Raw genomic sequence first — 18,626 nt, 5'->3', positions numbered from 1 at the left:
TAGATCAGCAATACTACTGTAAGACTACATTTTCATATGGGCCCAAGCCTATGGCCAGCAAACAGTGTTCTAGTACACTAGTTACTTTTTCTTCAAACTGTGCATGTACTTCCTGTGAGCTACAGGAAATGTTGAACAGACCTCTTCCTTTTCAAGCAAAGTTCAGGGAAACTTGGCATTGGTCTGCCTTTGTGGACAATTTCCAGTTTCTCCTAAAAATTCCCTGTGGAAAATGGCACTGATAACAAATTTGTGACAGTGTCTTCCTGCCCTGACATCATATCTAAATCTGCATGTTTATCTGACTTTCCTCCAACATTCAATTCTTTTCAAACTGAAGTCACCCACAATTAATTTTTTTGCCACCCATTGATTTCATTGTAACACATACAGTAATAATTGTACCCCCAGGTGTTCACATCCTTTTGCCTATATAGTGTATTTAACATTTTTATGGTATGAAATTATATGAATTATTGTGTGAAACTAACTTGAGGCTTCAAAGAGGACCTCCAGCCAAAAGTAGTTCTTGTTTTTAATACATTTGCCATCACCTCAGGAATACTAATAAATGTTTCAAATGTGTCACATATTGAAATAATTGGGTGTAAAGGCTCTCTTTTCCCCAGTTGCAGTGAATAGATTCAGAAAAATCAGTGGAGGCTGCAGTCTGGGCAAAATTAAATTATTCATTCTTAAATATCTTAATTGTGACCTCAGAAATGTAAAGAAATACATATTCTATTTCACACATTCTCCATATCTGAAGACACCTCGGGTCACATAAAACAAAGAGGCAATACATTCCAACAACATAATCACTTCAAATGGTATTTTGTAGATACAGATGGAAGATCAAATACAAGACACGGGTCTTTCTCTTTCAGCCTTGATTATGACCCTGCCATTCTAAGCCTTGAAAAGAGCAATGGAAAAAGGATATGGGCCTTGCTTCCTCCAAGTTCAAATTCTGACTGTAAAGGAGGTGGTGTTCATTAAAAATACTTATATAAATAGATGCATCCTTGCTTGTGCTTCAAAGCATAATACAATGCTTGATGTATGGAATTTTTAAAATGAGCATCTTTATTAATATTTTCTTAGCTGGCATTTAAAAGAAATGAAGCAAAAAGTGGAAAACAATGCATGTAAGAATATATTTTCATCTGAGTATGGTTACAATGAGGATGTTTTTGGTGTGCATTGCAAATGAATGTGACAATAGCACATGAAATGGTGCCTTTTTTAAGACTGGCTGACCTAAAAAGGTCTCAGTACACTGGAGCAGCCACAATTTGATTACGTCAGTGGTTTAAAAAAAAAAAAAAAAAACTATTTAGCTATTTCTCTGAAAGATGAGTCAGATGGCAAAAAGGCAAAAAATTGAGCCCAGGCAATTTCATATGTTCAGCCTAATTATGTACAAAATAATCCCTCTTAAAACTGTCCTGAGGGATTATGGCAAAATTCCTCAAACTAGTGAAAAAAAAATATTTTGAGGGCATATTTGAGATTAATTAATCAATTCATGTATGCATGTAAAGATGAGAGGAAGTTGCAAAATAAATTGTGTAAAGTGAGGATTTTAACATCTTAAATAGCATTCTAACTTTAACTATCTTAAATATGGACAGGGCTGGTTAACATTTTTTTTTTTAAAGCCTTAACTTAGGTAGGATGTGGTTTTAAATGAGCCCAAAATAAGGCTTCCTGATGTGATATTTACACAGGGATAGCAATTATATAAGCAATCAGCAGGGCACTAGTAAAGGTTTATGGCCCGTCCATAAAAGCCGGAGAAGCGACAGCAATATCCGCCGATTTGCTGTCTACAACCGTGTGTACGTGCAGTAGAGCAGCGCCGAGGCACAGCTCCCCCCTTTATCAGGCCGTGAGGCCTTTCCAGGGTTAAGCACATGCTTAACGAGCCCTCGGGAGGCCCTTATTAAGCATGGCGGATTGCTCAGTTTCCACGCAGCCCCCTTGTTAAAGTTTAGCCTAGAGTGCACTGTACTTCTGTAATAACCTGTTACTCTTTAACCAGCCTCCGGATGTGCAGACACTTATCTGACCACCAGCTGGCTTGGTACACAGATCCTTTTTTTCCACTGGGGACAATCGTCTGCCCATTAAATGAGTGGCAGTGCAGGAAACAATGAGGACCGCGGAAGAGAAGAGGCCTCCTTTCAATCTTGAGCCAAATGTCGTAAAGGTGAATCAAATTAAGATGTCCTCGGACCCTTTTTGTGTTGTCTTGGCAATATCACACACTTTCTGGGGGTACCCTGTCCAGTCGTAAGAAACCTGTTACGCAGACAATATTTGACACGATTAGAACTGAAATAAATCCATCTCTTACTTACAAAAAAAATGTGAAAGGTGAAGCACAGGGGGTCCAACTCTGGACAGAATGAGATTCCAGTTTTTTTTTTGTTTTGTTTTTTTAACTCTAAAGTACCTTGCTTTCAAACAATTCTACATTGGAGGAAGTATATAAACTGTAAATAATAAACCGATGACACCACAATGAACAAACGGATATCTGAATGCCATTGAAGGACAGTAACAGTCTCAAAAGGAACATCCAGTGAACCTTTGGAACCAGGGCACCTTCAAAAAGTATAGCCAGTTAGGAGGCTTGAAAAAATAAGGCTGTATTTACGCAGGAAAGTTGAACTTTAACGCTATTTCAGATTCAAATTAAAATTTAAATTGTGATCCAATTCAAACAAGCCAGCTGATATATTAACAGTACTGCAATATTGACTTAGCCACCTAGTCGAAGTTTAGTTCTTGCTGACCCCAGCGGGCAGTTCAATGATTGCCATCAGAAGACGAATGGCTTGAGATCACAGCTGCTAACCGAAGTTTGTTTCAGTCTCAGACCCCTGCTTTTTCAGCTGCAGGACAGCCTCTGGAAGATATGAAATTAGGAAACCATTCTGCATCATTACAGTTCCCCATTCGTGGCACTTAAATGACTTGTACAGCACCAATGGCTAATGAGAAAAGAAACAGTATCATTGAGAAAGATGAATCATCCACAGGCTTTCTGCGGGGCCTCTGCTACAAAGGCGTGCTGGTTATAAATCAACTGTCAAGTGGCAGTCATAACTCCATTAATCAGTCCATAGCTTAAGCAAGATGTAGCCCCACTTTCAATTCCTAAAAAGCACATGAAAAATACTTGAATTATTTTTTTTATAGGTTGGAAAGTATGCTCACGTCACTAAACCCACTTAAAAAAAACCTTATAGCATCAAGCAACAGAGCTATTGTGCAAAAACGATGTTGTATTTGTGGTGGCCACCTGTGCCATTCGTTGCCAAAAGACCCCTGTAGAAAGTGCAACTCTACATTTCACTGCGGCTGCCATGGGAATTATATCGCTTTTTTCTTCTTTGTTTTTTCTTAGCATTGCAGTTTGTCTGACTTACTGACAGCAGTCATTTTAGGACACCATTTTAGTAAGAAATGTTTAACCCCAACTCAAAGATAGACAAAATTTGCAAAGAGTGGGTGGTGACCTAGCATGTCTTGTGCTACTGATTTGTATTGACATGTAGCAGTAAGCACTTCCTAAAACAGGTCAAAGTGTGACAGACAAGCAAATTTGTCAATGATTGCTATCCAAGGAAAGTACAAGGTCCAGCACAGTATGACGAAGGTCAACTATGAGCAATGCTGATTCTGCAATGCACCAATTATTTATTTCTTCTTTTTTTTGTCAAACCAAACTATGTTGACCAACCCCCTCTTGTGCTTTACCTAGAAACAGAATCTCCTCTGTATCATTTTTTCCTGTCCACTTTAATCACATTTGGCATGGTGTGCTGTGGTCACTGGACATTCTTTGAAAGGCCTCATGGTCTTTACACACCCACCCATTGTATCACTGCAGCATCTTCCATCAGTTCCTCTAAAGCCGTCAGCTATTCTTAACTAGTGAGCGGTGTGAAGGGGTACACTTCCTTCCCAGTTTGGTGCAAGCAGCCTGCAGTTTCCCAGTTGGCCAGAGGAGTTGCTGTTGAGCAGTGAGTGCGATTGACACCAACCTTACTTTGTCATTTAGCGAGCTTTGATTGGTGCTCCCTTACCTCTTATTAAGCATTTTATTTTTTCTATCGTGACCCATCTGTGCATCTGAAACTACAGCAGATGACTCATGACTTAAATAAAATCTAATTTTTTCTTCCTTTTTTCTTTTCTTCAAGGCAGGTAAGATATTGTAAACTATGATGTAATGCATGTCTCTTGAGCCAGGAGACAGCATGTCCTTCATGTAACATGTGTTACATAATATTAACACATAAATTCCTTTTTCCAACAATTCTTTAAGGTGCACATCTCCTTACAAAACTACTTCAAGGACTGCCCTGCCAAGTTAGTCTAGACTGCCATGGTGTGTGGCAACACTTAAAAATGCATTCATCCTTTTTCCAACAATTCTTTGCATTCACGTCCAGTGCTGGACTCTATCGACCAGTGGTTCTCCAACTCAGCCTAAGGGATTCATTTTTTATGCTGGTTCTTGGTACAACCAAATTTACAGCCCCAGAATTATGACAATCTGTTAATTGTCCTTAATTGGAAATGTCGACTGCAGTATGATTAACCTAAGGCCTAAGGTCTGATTATGCCAGAAATAGCTGTATGTGCTATGAAAAACAAATTTACTTGTTTAAATAAACTGACAGGTAAAATAAGTGGTGTCATAATTGGTCATAAATGCTGAAAGCATTGAAAGCATGGGGACCTAGATACTGAAACTAAACCCTGATACCTTAAATCAGGAATGCCCAATCTTAGCTGAAAATGTTATCCCAGCACTAAGACATCTGATTCTACTTATCACGGTCTTAATTGAAAACCAGGATTAGTTAATTAATTGAATCAGGAGTCAGGTAGTGCTGGGCACTTTTTGCATAAGATTGGGCACCCCTGCCTTCATAGATTGTCTGTAACCAAAACCAGCACACACAGAGCGTCCCCAGGGCCAGGTTTCACTAGACTGTGTTCCACAAATCCCACATCCAAAGAATCTACCAGCTTCTGACTACCTAACTCCAGACCCAGGTGTTCTCCCACCCCCTGGCTGGGCTCCACTACCCACTGAGTCACCGCAAATAGTCAAGGATTTTCCATCCACACCTACTCCTGCCACCTCAGAGGTTCACCTCCTTCCGCTGTGCCAGTTCTCATCCTACGTCCATTCCATAAATGAAGGGTAAGTACTAGGCTTACTGTGCTTTTTACAGTCACACTGCTTTGTGCACACCAGTGGTTAAGCTGTCTGTGCATACCCCCAATCTCTTCCTACACCATACCCACGGCCCAAACTCCACCACCATGGCTTCCTGACACCATATATGGGAAGGAGGAACTAGCTCACTGACACCAACCAATCATCGCCAAGCAGGTGACTAACAGCTGATTGTAACCCTGTCTATAATAGGGTTCATGAAACAGCACTCTCATAACTGGTTATCAGTCGCTTTTTGTAGTCCTCCAGCATTTTCATCTGTGATCCCTAATCACAGTGTCACCTGCTGCCATTCATCAAATTCTGTACCTGGATTGCCTCTAATTTGGGATCTGTCTGAAAATTATTAATTTGGACTGATCCTTTACTTAATACGCATAAAACCTTTTTCTGAAAAATTACATGTGATAAGATAGGTATGATACACAGAACTAAACCAGGTTTTAGAGTTTATTAAACAATTTTTATTTGTCATGTTCTTGCAGCTACAAGTGCGTTATAACTGTATTGGATAAAGAAAACGTATCAGTAAATGAATCACAATCTAGTGAAACTAATCGTGAAAAAAATACAATTAACATTGTATTCTTTTTTGTTTTCACCTTCAAATGAATAGTCTCTACAGATGTATATAGTGCTTTGCATTTTTCTACTAATTCATTGTAAGAATGCTTTCAAAGTCCTGTTTGTGAACTTGCCAAACCAAGGTTAACTTATCAACACAGATACTGCAGTTGGTGCCAAACTTTAGGCATGTCACACCTTGGAGCCCAGAAGCCATTTGACTCTGCCACCATCTTAGATTTCACGCTGTGGTGGCAGAGGTACTTCCAGAAAGGAAGCGCTACTTGATATCTGTCAATTACTCGAAGTGTTGCTGTAGGAAGGTGTAATCATTACACTTCCTGTAGGGGTGAACTGGCCGAGAGACAAGACTTTCTATTTTCCCCCCCCCCCCCCCCCCCCCCGGTCTGTTTAGCAGCTAACAGCCACAGATAGATCCTCGTGTGAAAGCCAGAGACCAGGAGGTGCAGTACCTCAGCACTGGCTAACCTCCGTGTGATTGTGTCCATCTCCCATGTCCTTTAACCCAAACTGGGTGGAAAGTGGAATGCCTATCTGACAAACAAAGCCATATCAGCTCAGGAAGAATTTGCTGGGTTCGCCTGCAATTACCAGCCTTCTCATAACACGGCAAATCCTCCTCTGCCTTTAAGGTATGCAGCCTGCCAAGTTCTACCAAGCCGGGGAGGCCTGCTTCACCCATTCTTCATTGTGTTGGGAGAGGCGTTACCAGACAAATACTGTGTGGGTCTTTTACGTAATTGCGAGCAATGGATAAGTCCCTTGGGCCCGTGGCCAAAAAAACATGCAAAAGAAAATAAAGGTGCGAGCACATTTCCTCACATCCGTTCGGTGTAATTACCTGGCATGTATGTCAGCGAGTCACCTCAGGACGAGGGTTATACAACACGGCACTGCTATGTCTTTTCTGACTGGCTTTCCGCAGTGCAGGGATGAATCATGATCCACATGTTCCAAAAGCTATATTTGTCGAAGGCATCCACAGGCTGCACCTGCCTCTCCGACTAAGAGGCAGGTGCTGTTTGAGAATGCTTTTGACAAACATATACTGTGTTCAAATGACCTGTCGAGGACATTAAGTCAACATTTAAATTGTCATTATTATCTGACATGAATCTGATTTGAATCACCTGAGAAACAAAATGGATTTTTTCCCCCAGCCATATAAATTGCAAAAAAACAAATGGAAAGGAATCTTTTGAAATGTCCATTAACCACGTTCATATGTAGTATTTGATTCCGATTCAGTTTTGATTCTCTGGATGTGACCTGTCTGCGGACGTGCATATCAGATATCTTTGCATCCAGGTGCTTTTTTCAACATCATGCTTCCTCTCCCTGTGCATGTGTCTTCATTTGGGGACTCTTCATGCTGCGTTTTTTTCACAGCGTCCACTTGCGAAATGGAGTGTGGACAGTCGGACAAAAACAGATCAGATCTGAGAAAAAATATTTGGACAATAATTCTGAACTGGGCAAGATATGTGACAGTCCAAACATTGCTCATCTGTCAGGCGGTTGAGCAAAGCAAATTATTATCGCTTACTATTACTGCGGGAAATAAAGTATGACCTCAGCCACCACTTTCATGCACATTCTATCACTCCATGGCCAGACTAGATGCTATTTCTTTGTATTTTTTCTGTTTACTAGAGCTCTGTTTACAAGAACCGATTTGTGTTTGACTTCGCCATTTCACGGATCGCATGTCTACTTTGCGTCCAAGGTTCACCTTGATAACACATCCCTGACATAAGAGTTCGGCAGAAAAGATTGAGCTTTTACACCAAACCATTAACAATTTGGATGAGCCAAGTAAGCATGACATCCATACCTACCATTAATCCAATTCTACCAAATTTCTTCATATACCTTATGCTTACACTTATACAAGTTTGTTTTAGCAGCTGTCGGCATGTTATCCCAAGATCATGCTGTCCTGTAATTAATTTATGAATTAATTTTACTAAATTATGGATGAAAACATAATCTCAAGCTCATAAACTTGCATCACTACAGGTCTGAGCAGGTTGTTGCTAATAAATTAGTTACTTTGACTAATTGTGATCATGGGTAACTGGACTACACGCGGAGGCAGTGTTTCAACCAAACCTAACCACTGACCTGTAACTCAATGCTGGCTAAAATTGCTAGAACCAATCTGATTGCCAATGTCACAACCTTTCAAGAACATCCGGGACTAGGGCTATTTAAACATTCGTTTAAAAAACACCCTCACAGTAGCCTGAAGTCATCTATTCATTGGTAGTTAATGGTGTAATGTATAAGCTAAAGGCTCAGTAACCACTTTAATGAGGACCACCAAAAGAAGAATTTGGATGTTAATTTCTATTTACACCAAAATGCTGATTACCTTGCACCTTTCCTATATGTAAGGAAAATTTCAGGTCATCTGTACAGAAATCCCCTTGGTCAGCTTTCAAATTCTCAGAACCTTTTTTAACTATCACTAACTTACATAATAGACCAAGTCATTCTGTTTTCACCAATTTGCCCCAGCTGGGTTTTCTTCAGAAGATGAACTGAGCTCCCAAGAACCACCAGGAGACTGCACAGCACGCATCTCCTGCTCCTTCAGAAGTGTGATTTTCTCAACTTCTGCAGGGAGGAAAAGACAGCTTCTACCTGCGAGAAGAGTGTTGCTCAAGACCTGCTCAGCTGTGATTTATTCCTCCAAAGGGAGGCAGATTAGATAACTATTTAACCCACTAACAGTGCTTAAAGGGGCTGCGGAGTGCTCCAGCCAGCAAATGCATTTTTCATGCATACAGGCCGGTCTTATTGGCCCTATTCAACCCTGGACTACGTCACTAGCCAGCTATGACAGGGAATCATCAGCGCTGGACCATTAATGACGGCCTCCTGCCAGGGGCAGGCCGGTTCACGCTGACCCGGGCCCTTTGGCTTATGGAGTACTGCATTAGCTGCCACAGGGTACCGGTTGTTTTTTTCGGCAAGAGATGCGCCTTGTCCCCAGATCAACCCGCAATACCGTGCAGGACTGCAATGTGTAAAATATTTTAGGCAAATGCATTACAGAAGTGCAGCTCCAATGCTCCTTAAGTGGATAAAGGGGGCACAGTGGTGGCTAAAGTTACAGTTAGTGATTTTAGAATCTGGATTGTCCATTTTACAGCTGTCAGTAGCACTTACTCTGCCTTGTAATTGTATAGCAAAGATAGCAGACAAAAAAAAATACACGTTATAATGATTGGATCATTTGTTTGATAGTTAAAGTCAAAGGACGTTATTTTGAGGAAAGTCGCTTCTAAGATTGTTTTTAAGTAAAACTCATTTTTTGTGTTATTGTAGGTAGAAATAGTTTAAAATTGGTTGAAAATTGACATATTGTCACATATGCATTATTATCAGAATTATTTATTAATTAAAATATTATAATATCATTTTAAAAAGGACTGTGAGGGAAATAGCTCACTTGTGAAAATGCTTGACAGAATGCTATTACCTCCCATTCAAAGCAGAATTCCATTTCCTCTGTATATTGTTGTATTTGGCACAGACAGAAAATACAGCCAATTACCACTGTCAGCACTGCCTTTTCCTCTGTGTGTTATATAAACCAACACTGTACATGTTATATATCTGTCCTTCCTGCATGACTCTACCTTCTCAGTAGTCTATTATTTCCCAATAGTGCGCACACAGATGTCTGCGTTTCACTTGCCATTACTAAATTAAAACTGGTTTATTGTTTCCTTTGTTAGAGCTTCAAATCCATTCTGTTCCCAAAGTAACTTCTTTTCATAGTCCTACGATGATAAACAACCAGGAAACAGACCATTTAGTTTGATCTAAAAGTGAGATCATTGCCTAAAAAGAAAAACATTGTTATGCAACCAGACTGTTTGATTTGGCCATTTCATGTCACAGAATATTGGACATGTCATTTTGTTGTAGTTGGCTTTGTGCTTAACATGGTGATACTTAATATCCAAATAAGATGTTAATACACAGAGAACAAGAGAGGGGGAGAGCTTATTACTTTCAAGAAGCTATGGGCCTTCTAGATTTAGGCCAATTTTGAATGATTTTTTTCCAGATGAGGTAGCCATGTTTATATCAAAAGGCAGATGTGTTCAATTGCTATATTTATCTCCCTCCATTAAAGGCAAACCAACCGAGTAAAACATACTGAAGTTATATCTGATTATTACTTCACTTTGGTCAAATGAAAAAAAGTCTCATTTCATTTTTTAGCTATTTTCAGAAACTGATGGTCTCTAGCCAAAGCCTCCATGCCAGCCTTTCCATTACTCTCTTAACATAAATGCTTTTAAAACATTGGTTATCTGAAGACAACCTCTCTAGCATCTCTTCCTTTTTCCTCACAATTTAGACAGAAGGGAGCCTTTGAAACAGTCAAACAGCAAGCTGATAAGTTGATAATAAACACATGCCATAATCACATACAAGTTCCTGTAGTCCATGTTCTGGATGTGCTTTTCCCACTGTTTTCTCTAAAAGGAATACGCTTTATTCATGCCAAATGAACATGGCAGTAGAGAATGGTAGTTAATCTTCAGTTCTCAGTTAAAATGGGTCTTACTTATTGTGAAACTCGGTGTTGCGCACACAAACGAGTACAGACTTGTAGTGGAGACAAAAGCAGTTTTGAAATTTTCTAGAAAAAGATTTTTTATTTATTTATCAACCTACACAGCAATTGAGATGTAGTACTAAAATCCCTTGCTCTTCCTTTTTGAAAACTTCAAAGTCTGAGGTTGAATTCCATTGTATTAAATCTGAAATGGAAGTGATGGATGTTGAAACAATGTATAAATGCTAGATAACACAGGGATATATAACAAACAAAATTATCTGGATGTCACCTGGCAAACAGCCTTGTAGGCGAGAACATTTTTAAAAATGTGTTAAATCTGACTCTAAAATACGTGAAATATATTGTCACCTCTGTTTCAACTGTGAAATGTGGCCTGCATCGCTCCTGTTGTAGTCTCGTGATGGAGTACCTGCTAAGACTGTGGTCTGGTTGAAAGGCATTAGAAGCGCAGCAGAAGTGATCTCGCTGAGATAATCCTCCGTTATCCAGGGTTTTCAGGCAAGAGGCCGGGGGACCGCTGCTGTTTGGTCAGACCTCTGAAAATAGCTTTCCAATCGGCCAATTAGCACATGGGCACCCCCCTCCCAGGCAGACCTGCTGCGGCTGCCAGCCAGAGCCTTGATGGCGGAGCTGAGCTCACGAGCATGCCACTCACGATGGAGAAGACACCACCGCAGATATTTATAGCCAGCCGGTCTGTGTCTTTCACAAGTTTCTTTCCCCCCCTCCCTCTCTTTCTTTCCCTGCCTCCATCGCTCTCCTGATGTACAGTAGATATAGGTATAGCAGTTTAACAAATGCTTGGATGTGTACCCATACATGCATACCGTATGTACACACACACATACACAAACGGAGCTATCAGACGGCAAAGTCACAGGAAAAAATATGACTTGATTGCCTACTTTATAAAAATGTAGGGGTTTCGGGAATTAACCAACATCATCCAACGCATTTATTCACTCACAGCCTAAACAAGGACTGCTATTTATCCATTGATACTGCCATGCTTAGATGATTAGCCCTTAATCTGGAGTTAAATTTTGAGATTAGTATCAAAATGATGTTGCCTGTATTATTTATATTTGGAAATAATGAGTGAATTTTATTTACAGAAAGATTAAAAACTGTGTAAGCTGTTTTACAAACAGCTTGGCAGCTTTAGAAAATCACATATTTCAGAATATTGTGGTTTTAAAAATTCAGTTTCACACTGGTTGACCGGGGTGCATGATTACATGTAAAATAGCAGATGCAGCTGCCCCACAATGAATCAAACTTCAATTAAGTAATTATTTTTGTATAAATAGGCTGTTTCTTTCAATACTGTTTGTTCAAAAGTTGGATAGTTCAAAGGTCTGTTGGTAAGCTATGCACTGAAGTAGCAATTATGCCATTGTGATCCGAAATGAGGCTCAGTGCATTGCAGTTGAAATGTACTTCCCCTGAGTCTGTGACCTGTAAGTTGTTACAGCAACAAGACCACTGGTTCCTGTCTTTTTTTTTTTTTTTACAAAGACCCTTGTTAAAAAAGAAAGTGTTAGATGAATAAGAAAAAAAACCCTCCAACATCTGAACATGTTTATCGATTTTGGAAAAAAAAAAAACAGCTTCCAAGTGACAGGCTGTCAGCTCTTCAGAGCTACAGGCCAAAGCAACCCTCTCCTGCTCAGCACAAACAAGAATCCCACAACTGCCTTCCAAAAAAAATTACTCATCAACCGCATCCAGTGGGTGGGAGGGAGGACTCCTGAGAACTCAGAGCAGGCTTCTCCAGATCAGGCAATAGAAACCATAGGCACTCTTTACACATAGGAACATACACATAGGCACTCTACATAAATCGTTGGGCAATACAGTTCTGTACATTTCTGAGTACTAAAAAAGTGTCAGAGTCAGATACATTCTGAACCAGTGGTTTCACACATTACCCGTTTTACACGTGCCAAAGCGTTCTGTGCCCCTGTAATCGATCCGCAATATGGTATGATCCAACTGCCCCACATTTGTTGCCATAGAGCAAAGCACAGATGAGACCATCTCTCACGTGTTCAGAAATGTCTTATCAGACACAAACGCTTTCAGATAAAAAAACTGAGCTGGCGGGTTAAGGTTTAACGACGACCCTCATCCATGCAAAACAACATTACAGTGGAAGGCTGCCAGTTTCTCCCTTTTGCCTGTGTGGTGCAGCCCTCTGTAGACATCAACACAGAGACAGTTTGAAAATACCTCCCACAGATCCGTCAAGCAGGTCAAACATACGCCCACACACATCTGCAACGTCAGCTGTGTTCTGAGCGCTCGGCGTGCTTTGCGCTTGCGAAAGACCCGCGATTGCGGCTCGTTTGAAAGCCCAGGCTGAGAGACAGACAAGGGCCCAGCAGAGAGGGGCCTCTGGTTACCCCTGCTTTCCCTCCACACCCAAGTCATCCCTCATGCCTACCTGCCACTTGCCTTGTCATGATTTGTGCAGCATTCACCTGGAAAAGCCCTCCACTTTCCTCTGGCTAGAAGGATGACACATGGATGACATCCAGCTGGTTATGGCTGTGAAGATCATCTGCTGAATCCAGAGAAATAGGAAAACAAGATCGGAACTGTGTGATTCAGGGATACTCAGACCGAGCCCTGAGGTTGGTTTCTTTGCCTGTTATCAGGAACTGGTATAGGCCCAGATGAGTACACTCTCAGGCCAATCAGTGACATCAATCAATCAACTAATTATCATGTGGAAAAGAAATCCAGTCATACTACTGGCCATGAGGGTGAAATTTGAGCACCCCGGCCTGGAACAATGGCTCTAATGCAGTGGTATGTAGTCCTAGTTCTGGTGTACCATAGAATGAGCTGGTTTTCCTTGTTACTCCACAATTAATTGATAAATTAGAGCAGTTGATTACACAGTTAGCTCACCTTGCCTGTTTTATTGGCTCTCAACTGGTTGCTGATTGAAGACACAAACAAACCAGCAAACCTTGCAGCTCTCCAAGACCAAGGCTGTAGACATCTCTAAAAATGTTTCAGGGGCAATGCAATTCTGGGATAAATTATGCTAAAATCCCATTCACCAGAGCAGTAGTAATATTTACAAAAAGTCCTGTGAAATCTAGAGATTAAACAAAAAGGATATTAGCATTTGTAATTTAGAACATTCAAGAAATGTATTCATTAATTAAAATCAGCCTATAACCTCATGATTATTTACATTGCAAGGAAGCAAATAAGTAAATGCATATTAAATAATGACAGTAATGATAGTATTAAAAAAGTCAGGAAATGTGTCAGCTCTTCTTACTCAACCTGAAAACAAGGAGCAGACTTACCATTTCAAATATAATTTTCTTAGCACCCACATTACAAACTCTAAGGCAGAGTATTTCATCTCCTGCCACTAGCCCATTTTTAAACATTCAGATAGCAATTACTTTGTATCTCATATCCTTTTTTATTATTATTCACCTTCAGATTTCCTGCATCAATCGTTCAAAACAAAAGATCAGTCAACCCACAAAATGTCATTTAAGAGAGACCTAAAAACCCATCAGAGGAAATTTAGAATCGAGATTGAACACTCATTACTGAGTTTCGCCTGCCTTCTACAGCAATGACTGTTGTGCGCAGAAAGGAAGTTGATCAGTAGTAGATTGAGCAATCGGATGTGGCACTGTCACATGTCCCCGTGCATCTGAAACCAACCGCAGAGACACAGGAAACCAAGCCCTGGGAGTGGAGCACAGAGCATGCAGCCGCTACAGAGTCGCAGCACGTTAGCGCTGTCATCGCCGCCTCGCTAACAACCAGCGCTGACCACGGATCTGCCCACTTACCACTCCGGTGCGCTCTCAAAATCATGCGTCTCAGTCGTCATCACACCCCATTATAGCTCTCAGGTTCACAATGCTGAGAAGAAAAAAAAAGAATAAGTTGAGTGAAATGTGTACAGTCGATTATCAGCTCCACTGGTATAAATTAAAGGTGACAGGGGCACAGTGGGGACAAGCAGGCTACTTATAGTTAGCAGCACCACAGTAAGTATACAGTAGCCTAGCCTTGCTGTGCCTCAGTGAACAGATGCATAAAATGAGGTGCATTGGTTTTAATTTACATTGCTAATAATTTAAAGAAATTGTCCACTAGTACAGTGATGCTGTGTTCCAGAGGCTGGACATTTTAACAGGTAAATGTTAACAGTGCATATTCACAATTATTAACACAAGTATCAGTTTGTATACCGTGCCAGTAGTTCTTTCCTTGAGCACAGTTGTCTTAGGCTGACTGAAAATACTTAATTTATTAAAGAATAATCAATATACAATATAAACATGTACAGCCAACCTATGTAGAACCTAAAGCATACCTTTGTTCTACAGGCTGCTTTGGAGTCAATTTAAGTATATTTTCTTGCTTCAGACCATTAACTCCCAAATGTCTCTATACCAACCATTGTAAAGCTAGCAGGGCATCAAAGACATCTGTAAAAAGATCCTTCATCATACACAAACACTAGGCTTAGTCAAAAACATAAATTAAACCTGAAATAAAAAAATTTTAAACCCAAGAAAAGCACTACCATGTCATGACTGAGAAACACTGTTAAGATTTTTGTCCGATAGCACTACCCAGCATGACACTCTGGGTGCAACAGTCTCAAACCACAACAATTAGTATTGCTGCTTCTAAAACAAATTCATGTCCTGATGATTCAGTATGCTCGCAAGGGAATGCAAACAGTTTTCATCCTCAATTTTTTTCCCCAATTTGATCAATGGGCTGAATAATCAATACAACAGAGGGAAGGAGGCACGTAGAGAGAGAGGAGAGAAGAGAGGCTCTTTCAGTGGAAGATGATGTAATGAGAGCAGCCACACAGGCAGTGTTAACCCGTGTCCTACAAACTGTTCCAAAGCAGAACACAAATGCGGCCAGTGAAAATACAATAAAAAAGGCCAAGGTTTTTTGCATATACCATTTCTGCTTTTTGTCTTATACATATAGCCACTACATTTCTCGTAAATTTAAACATCTCCCCATTGCAGTTTTTGTGAGACATTTTTTCCACAGACGATGGTGACATGACAGAGCGCTGAATGGGAAGCATGTACAATATGACCACTGTGTAACGAAGAAGCAACAAGCAGCCGGCCTGCCCAGTCTGTGGCAGAAGGGCAGAGCCATGGTGACGTACTGGTCACCGTCTGTCACTGCAGCCTCCCTGGGTATCCAGATAGAACTAATGAGGCACTCACTCTAACAAGCAGACTGAGCAGAAGGCCAGCACCTTCACCTATTTGGCCTACATGTCTGAGTTAGTGAGAAACACACTGGCGACTCTCGGGGGGGCGTTGGGGGGGGGGGGGGCATGTTGAAAACGCAAGCATACAGAGATGATGGGTTTGAACAGGCATCACTCCAGAAGCATCGCACAGCCAAAACGGCTTCAATTATCAGGAAGTAAAGAGGCGAGCAGGTAGGGACAGCCCTCAAACCGCTCCCGAGCGTTTATCTAGCAAGACAGATATCCTGCCTGGTGAGGAAGCAGGAAGCACCCAGAGTGCCCTTTCACTTTCGATCTTAATAACCCCATCATGTTTTATCACGCAGCTCAGCCAGTGTCATGTTTCAAATCACTCTACCAAATCAAACAGCCTGGATGCAGAATTTTCATTTTATCTTACATCATAGACCTTACAGACAATTCCATTGCTCCAGACACGTTTAAATTATGTCCCTACAAGCCCTCACCTGGTTTTTAAAAAGTAATTTTGCGTGGGATTACTCAGGAACAATGGAGCAAATCTGCCTTCCGAGAACACTCACTGTTAATACTGCGAAGGGTTACACGGTTCTACTCTCCCGACCACATGGTTTCCTGAAGGCAGGAACTGCTTGCTTGTACAACGGGAAATGCTACACAGGGATAAACGCAATCACGTGTAAACCTGTACTGTTGGTTTCATCCAGGAACAAGTGTGAACACACCCTTTGATCAGGTGCTGCTCGTCATTCATGCCAACACACTGGGCGGTCGCAGGTTTTGTGGGTTTTTTCCCTCAAGTTAACCATGTGAGCACTGCGTCGCTGCTGACATTATTCAGGCGGAACTATCATTCCACCTGCAGCGTTTCCAGCTCTGCCCTGTGAACGGAGTTTTCCATACCATAACACACTGCTGTCACCCTCCATCTGGCCAATCTGGGCCCGGTGTCACCCACCTCCTCTTCCACCTGGCAGACTCACAAAAATGGCTGGGGGGCAACGAGGAAGCTGGGGGTTGGGACGAGGCCAGGCCCCCCTCCCACTCTCCACCCAGGCACTTCAATATGATCACTGCTCTACATGCCAAGCCACAGGCTGACAGGGAAATCCCGAATCGCACCTTGGACCAATGAGAAGAAAGGCTTGGTTTACACGGAACCAATAAGACCAAGATTGCCCAGCGCACCAGGGTTAGAGAAGAACAAGGTCTGAGCTCCCCTATGGATGTTAGTGTACTCCCTCCCTAAACCTAAATTAAGCGCTTGGGCCAAGCACTGGGGGTGGTCATCTCCGATCAGCCCTAGAACCACTCTACAGACACGGGACTGAACATACTCTGTAAAGCAAGAAAATATTTTTTAAGTACTTGAATGAAAACCAGGAATCTGATTTCTGTACAATTCCCCTCCCACCATTTAACACAATACACAAAGTACAAATGCTTTTAAAGAAAAAATAATTCAATATTTATTTGTAGTATAAACATGTCTTGTGTTGGTTTCCATATACTATACAATACATAGGGTCAATTTTATATCCTTCATAAATCAGAAAGTAGAACTGCCCTGTTACCAAGCCCAGTTTTATACACATATATAGATTGCATGTTTAAAAAAATGTATACAGCACATATAAAACAGCGATTTGACATGTATTTGAAGCTGTAACACGATGCAGATGCATTGTCAAAAAATCCCTGAAAAATTCCTCAGTGAGGTAAGAAATACATTTTTGTCATTCATTTTCTTTTGCTCATTCCTTCTCTCTCTCTCGCTCTCTCACACCAGCTAATTCACTTCTACTCCAACTCATTCTCTCTTACCATGATGTAGCTACTAGAAACGTCACAGAAACGACTGTTCCCGTGTTCTGGCAATATACAAACAGAGAATAAAAACATTTAGGTTTCTCTTTTCATTGTTACAAAGACACAAACATTCCTCCACAAGAAGCAGCTGGAAATCAAAGACTTTCTTTTAAATAAAAAAGAAAAAGCTCTGCACTGAAATAAATGTCAATCCTGGGGTGCAAGTGATCAAACTCTAGTCAACGATTTTACTCACTGGAACTGGGTTTCCGCTTCAGAAGAAGGGGGGTCATTTCAAAAATTAAATTGTCATCCCAAATACCGTTACTTCACTCGAAGATGAAGATTGCATATTAGCTCAAATATATATCTACACATATATATTCAAGGCCACAGGAATACCATATAGTAAAGATGTTAGTAAGGTTATCAAGTTCTTTAAGGAACTTGTTATTTAATCAAATAATCATATTATAGAAAAAAAACATGCTGTTTGAGTGTTTCTCTAAATATATAACATAGCTTAGGTATGAATGTTTTTACCCAGTTCTTCAATAGGTGATGGATAGCCCTGTACTTTCCTTACCCCAGGTTAAAAAGTACCTCAGTTCCAAAGCAGCTGAGCTATATTCCTTGGAATTTTCATACAAAAGTAGAGGAATAAAAAACCAGAGGTCTTTATCTAAAAAATACTGCAAAAGGTGTCTGTTGTATTGCAGAGAATAAAAAAACAACCGCATTAGACCCGTTACAAAGACATTTGTGGGTGTCTTATTACTGTGTTTTGCTTTTTTCAACTAGTTTCTTTTTAAACAAACACTTTTTAAAACAATGATTTATTTCTTAAGTGAAATACAAATATAGTATTGAACAGTCAGCATTAGAAATGCTTAAAAAGGTTATATAAGGCCAGCTTAAAGCAACCCTCCCCCACCCTACCAGTGCCGTTTCCAAGCTTTTCCTCTTTTGACGGTTCTGTTCCCAGAAACCCCCTCTCTACACACTGTGTGCTGCCCCGCCCAGCCCCGCCCGCTCTCCCACTCGGAACAACAGGCTGCAGCAACAGTAGTTAAAGAAACTATTTTCATCATTTCATTTCCAACTGGTGA

General features: G+C 40.8%; 1 long non-coding RNA gene across 5 annotated transcripts in view; it reads right to left on the bottom strand.

The window, feature by feature from the left end:
* LOC118211334 overlaps nt 1–14,095 on the bottom strand; it is a 73,872-nt gene extending 59,777 nt beyond the window's left edge. The window contains exons 1-3 of one of the 5 annotated variants that reach the window (XR_004761993.1): nt 13,778–14,095; nt 13,368–13,491; nt 12,898–13,014 (exon numbers count right to left, since the gene is read on the bottom strand). This is a non-coding gene — a long non-coding RNA (uncharacterized LOC118211334). Of the gene's footprint in view, nt 1–12,897; nt 13,018–13,367; nt 13,492–13,777 lie in introns of all 5 variants that reach the window. The other 4 variants (XR_004761992.1, XR_004761995.1, XR_004761991.1 and 1 more) reach the window with 4 other exon arrangements.
* Between the last annotated feature and the right edge of the window lie 4,531 nt (nt 14,096–18,626).

Source organism: Anguilla anguilla, chromosome 13 (genome assembly GCF_013347855.1).
Source record: "Anguilla anguilla isolate fAngAng1 chromosome 13, fAngAng1.pri, whole genome shotgun sequence".
NCBI lineage: Eukaryota > Metazoa > Chordata > Actinopteri > Anguilliformes > Anguillidae > Anguilla > Anguilla anguilla.
The sequence above is the reverse complement of the archived record's forward strand: the minus strand, read 5'-3'. Positions and strand labels throughout refer to the sequence as shown.